Below are 6254 nucleotides of genomic sequence, written 5' to 3' on the forward strand. Positions count from 1 at the left end.
TTTTCAGGTGCAAGAGATTCCAGAAGAGGTGGTAAAACAGAGCAGAATGGATATGAAGTGGTCATTGGTTGGAAAAATAAAAAATCCAGACAATACTTTAAAATATGGCAGACTTTCCAGGGCAATGCTTGCCGTTCTCTGTATCCCACACAGCAATACAGAGTGTGAAAGGATTTTTTTACAAATTAAGAAAACAAGAACCCAATTCAGAGCATCAATGTGTGATGCAACTCTAGAAAAACTGGTCAAACTGAAATCATCACAGAGAGGACTTTGTTATGAACAGAATTTTGATGCAAATTTTTTAAAGGAGGCTAAATCTTCAACATGCATGTCATTGAAGAAGTGAAAATTATCTGCATTTAATTTGTAGGCCCATACATGTGCTGAAATACTAACCCAACCTCAATTTACAATTTTATAATCAAAATTAGTTTATAGACCATATAGACCATAAAGACCATATAGACATTATAGAAATTAGTTTATTTTGACTTAATATCGAAAAAACACCCTAATTTTCAATCGAAAATTCTAGCGTCAAAATATCAGCTTTTTAAAAAAAGTTGGGGAGTTTTTGTTCGTTGAAATCTCTTCTTTCTGATAATGTGAAAAAATATAATGCATAGAAAAGAAAAAAACTCGAATCCGAAATTTTTTTTTTAATCACTATGTACAATTTTGAGCTATTTAGTAAAATTTACACTTTAATTACTTGAAAAACGTAAGATTCTATGTTACATTGATAAACAAAAAAATTACAAATCGAAATGTACTACTATAATTAACAAACAAATAAGTTAATATTTAATAAGACATTTACAATATTTTGAGAAAGTTGTAGAATATTCTTTAAATTATGTGCATAGATGCTTATTTATTGCTATTTTAAGATAACTTATATACCTGAGTTACCTAGTGATAATTTTAGCCCATCAACTAAAAAAGGAGAACGTAGTCGTAGAAAAACCTCTGAAAATATTCCAGAGTTTGATTATCAAAACCATACAAAATTACCATTTCTACAAGAAAAAATTTTATCTAACGAGAAAAACAAGGACAAAATAATAAAAACGTTAATGAAAAGATTACAGTCACAAGGATTTTCCTGTAAGCAAGCAGAAGAAGATGCTGATGCAAAAATTATTAAAACTTCGATAGAAATTGCCAGAGATACCAATAAAACTGTCATTGTTGTGGGTCAAGATATTGATCTTTTGGTCCTTTTGAATCAATTAACTTCAAATAATCATGACCTTTATTTTCTCAAACCAGGTTCTGTAAATGTAAAAGATCTATTTTTCACGTCTAATACATAGTTTCAAATATGAATCCTTCAAAAATATCGTTGCACTTCTGCATTGTTTTTCTGGTTGCGATACAACATCTGGATTTGCCGGAAAAGGAAAGAAGAGTATTGTAAATTAATTATTAGACGATAAGAATGTGTCAAATTTGGCCAATATTTTTTATAAAAAAGATGCAAACAAAAAAGACATCAAAAAAATGGATTACAATTAATCAAATCTATTTATAAATGTAAAAAAGATAATATAACACTGAATCAATTAAGATTCCAAAAATATCAATTGGCAAAAATTAAATCATCTTTCATATTGGCAAATCTCCCACCCACAGAAGGTGCAGCAGAACAACATTGTTACAGGGCATATTATCAACTTCAAACTTGGCTAGGTAACGAACTGACAGCAACAGATTGGGGCTGGAAGCAACATCAACGTGGGATTATGCCCAAATTTATAGAGGAGTTAATTCCGGAAATATTGCTCAAAACTATTTGCTGCAGCTGTGAAACTGGATGTAACAGTTTAAAATGTGGCTGCCGAAAACATGGCTTGAAATGCACAAATTTATGCTCAAATTGTCATGGTTCTGACAAATGCACCAATGTGGAAGAAAAAACCTACGAGGAAGTTAGTGATTCAGATGAAATTGTGGATGAAGGACCAGTTCAGACTAAAAATAATATTGGATACGAAGACGGTGATGGTCTTGAAAATTTCGACGATCTACTAGAATCGGGGAGGTTTGTCGAATCTAACGATGAAGAAATGCCACCGAAGAGACAAAAAGTAATGGATAAGTGATTAGGGTTCAAGATAAGATTTATAAATATGAAGATTAATGCATTTTAAAATATTATTATCAATAATAATAATTAGTATAAAGTATCTAAATTCAATAGTACAATTTACATTTCTATTCATATATTACGAGATTTTCTATGACATAAATGTAATTGGAATTTAATAAATCAACTTTTTGACTAAAAAAAATTGCAGCAATCACATTTTTTAATTGAAATCCCTTTAAATCCTATCTTAAATATTTAAAACAACTATTTTCGCATGTTTATTCCAATCTTTATGATTTATGGATTTGTAATTTTTTTGTTTATCAATGTAACATAGAATCTTACGTTTTTCAAGTAATTAAAGTGTAAATTTTACTAAATAGCTCAAAATTGTACATAGTGATTAAAAAAAATTTTCGGTTTCGAGTTTTTTTCTTTTCTTTGCATTTTCTGAGAACATTTAACATAGTAATGTATATATTTTTTCACATTATCAGAAAGAAGAGATTTCAACGAACAAAAAACTCCCCAACTTTTTTTAAAAAGCTGATATTTTGACGCAAGAATTTTCGATTGAAAATTAGGGTGTTTTTTCGATAATAAGGTGAAAAAATAAATATTTCAAATCAAAAAAATTACAGTGTCTTTAGAACATAAAAAGGTAAGTTTTCACAAAATTTTGTGAAAAAAATTTTTTTTTGCATAAGATAAAAATAAAAAACCAAAAACTTGATTATTTGAATTTTTCACATAAATTGTGAGGTTATGTGAAAAAAGTGTAATCACAAAAGTTGTAGGTCTCTTTATTACCTACAACTCTGTCATTTAATTTTTTTCCATAGGACTTGTAGTGTTGCCGGAAATTGAGATACACCGTTTCTTACCCTTAAAAACTCACCCCCTTCCACTTCCCGACCTCAGATCGCCCGTAAATTATTTTTCCTTTCATTTTTGTTATATTCTCGTCCTTTTTTAATGGGTTTCATCCCACTATTATTTTTTTTGGTTTCAAAAATTATCGACCCTGGTCTATTAATGTTACATTATTTTTTATACATATAAATGTTTCCTCTAACAAACTACAAATGTAGTCGAGTTAAATAACATCATTATGTGTGCAGACCTACGTGTGAACTGTGAAGGTTTACATTTATGATCTTCTAATGTAGGTAAGTTGTTTGCATTTGTTCCTATTGATTTTTGGAAACAGTTTTAAGTGATTGACGTGAAATATGCATTTATACACATCAGTGCCTATAATATTGTATGTTAGATATATTTAAGCGTTTTCACGAAACCACAGCAAAAAATCACAAATTGAAAATCCTCAAAATTTTGGATTTCTCAGGGTTGGCAGCTATGATAGTGAGATATAAAGATAGGGAGAGTTACAGAGACATAAAGAGATACACTTTGTATGTGCATACAAACTTAAAAAAATTACAAAGAGGCATTGCAACACATGCCGGGCATTAGCTAGTAGCTGATAAAGAATATACTTGTACTTCTGGAAGACTGTATTTTATAATGCATTTATTTTTAAACTTATGTCAGTGCATAAAAGATAGTATGTATTTGTAATTAGAAATTTCCAATACTTTAACTAGTTTCTACACACAGTTATAATATCTACTGTACATTTTAAAACAAATATTAAATTTTTTTTAAAATAAAAATTGTTTCAACAAAACTGTTGCAATTAGTCTTCACATGTAAAACTATTTTTTTTAGTACCAGCTAAATGAAATAAAACGAATGTCATCTCACTGACATCTTATGAGAGTATAAGTACATGGTGAAAAGAATTATGTAAGTACCTATACCATTTTGCTTGTTTATCATTAACAGAGCAAAACACAGCACAAAATTCCCATTTACTTTGAACTGATGCAGTTGTGTAGCAAACTCTTAAATTTACTATCTTGATTGAATAAACAAAAATATATTTTATCAAATGCTTTAAAAAGAAATACATATGAAAGAAATGATGGAAAATCATGCTGCTGTGATATCACCTTTAAAACACATTTGATATTACACAATATCAGTATCATATAAATACACACAAATGTTAGTGGGTGTCGAAGTGATCAGGGTGATTTTTTTGTAAACACCAAAAAAGGTGTTGTGCAACATTTTCAACAAATATCAATGTTATAAATACAAACGTACATATTCAAACCATAAATAAGTTCACATTTATATTTAAGATGCGAGTGAAGTATCATAGCATAGGTTATTCCATGGAAACATCCTGCTGCGATGTAGTTTAAATGCTTGGGCTATACCTAATTCCGTTTGAAGCTTTTAGTGGAGCCTGTATGAAACCGCCAATTAAATATAGAATTTTGTGAAAATAAATGTAAAAAAAATTAAGTTTTCTAAGTGAAACTTCTTTGGGCATGATGGGAGTAAAATTTCAAGACCAAATTTTAATGCAACGTTTTCGTGAAACATTTCTGTGAAACAGACACGAAAAGGCCAGAGAATATGTTGAGGACGGTGCAGAGAACTTGTGCCTTGATACCTTGAGCAGGCTCCATGTGGCGGCGTGCGGCAGAGGATGAACCCTGCCATGCTACAGAGGTTGAACCCTGCCATGCTGCAGGGATAGGCGGGTCACGGCGGTAGGGACAACCGCCATTCAACTTACTGGCACCTAGTAAGGGAATATTTGGGCAGGGGGCACGACAACAGGGTTTGAGCTTCTTGTGCACTGCACCATAGGCCATATTCACAAGAAAATTGTGTTCTTTCAAGTACGGATTATTTTAATTACCATTTTTACCTCAGAAGGGTCACCTCTTCGTATGGGTCTCAGCAACATATATCTGTCTTCACTAGAGTTATGTTTATTCAAGTAAAGTGTTACTTTTATCAGCTTGGTGCGTAAGAAATACGACACTGGCAGACCTTCGGCTCTTCTTTGTCTGTTTACTACAGGAGGGTGTGAGGCGGCATACTTCCCCCCTCCCCGCCATCCATATTTACAACCCATCCAATTTTTTAATCAAAGGAGAAAACTGTTATTTTTTATACCTTTGTTTTCCTTTCCTCCATTGTATTTTATTATGCTAGTGAATATGGTACTTGTGTAAATCAGTATTGTGTAACAGTATCATATGAGTATTGTTTTAGTTGATAAAATAAAATTCAAAATTGAAGTGAAACTTTTTTGGGCATGATGAGAGTAAAATTTCAATTACAATTTCAAGGCTGAATTTTAATGCAACATTTTTGTGAAACATGGTTTTGAAATGTTTCTGACGCCAAAAAGATATAAAGAGAGCACTTGCTAGTCGAGGTTTGAATTGCCAAAGAAATTTCACTTCTATCATGTGTACTGAGTTACACGTGTTTTTTTTAAAATAGGTTCCTGATTGCATAATAGCATCCAAATTTAACAATATCACTTAATACATAATACTTGCCCATGGTATATCCAACGTATAATCACACAAGTAGATTTTGTGGCAGCTCGGCAGTATTTCCTATTGGTTTTGAGATTACAAAGGAACATGGCACTAGGCAGCACAACCCTGTAGCAACCGTCCGGCTGCTTACAGCCGAGGAGGAGTCTCTTGTCAGCCTCTTGCAGAGGTCAAGAAGCCTGACCAGTGTATGCACACTAGGAGCTACTGCTTGGACCGATCAGGCAATTTTCATCGTGACACATTTCTAAAGTGTTGGGTGGTTGGGAAAAGCAGGAGGTGCACACATGTGTAAAACCAAAAAAACTGTATCTTCGAGTGGTTGGGATACGTGTCATGATTGAAGTGGAAACTTAAGGCACTATACAGAAATGTCTCTATATCAAAATCATCACCATCACCTACAAAAAAAAAATTAAAAAAAATTCAATAGAAACTTATTTCCTTAACCTTGAAGTTATCTAAAAACATGTATTTTTCACAAAATAATCTGATCACTCATTAAATCGCAATAAGGTATGCCCGTGGTAGCGAATGTTTCCTTGCAATTGGCGACAGTCTGCAAGAGAAGCTATAGCCCTATTTGGCTGGACTATTAAGGATGCGTTTTTCTTCCGTACTGGTTAGCTACTGACAGTAGACATGTACCTGAATCTGAAATAAACCCAGCTAACCAAGAAACACAGACAATGCTATAAAGTTTTAACACACAGCTGGTCTGAAAATCT

This window comes from Bacillus rossius (genome assembly GCF_032445375.1).
Source record: "Bacillus rossius redtenbacheri isolate Brsri chromosome 4 unlocalized genomic scaffold, Brsri_v3 Brsri_v3_scf4_2, whole genome shotgun sequence".
Taxonomy (NCBI): Eukaryota; Metazoa; Arthropoda; class Insecta; order Phasmatodea; family Bacillidae; genus Bacillus; species Bacillus rossius.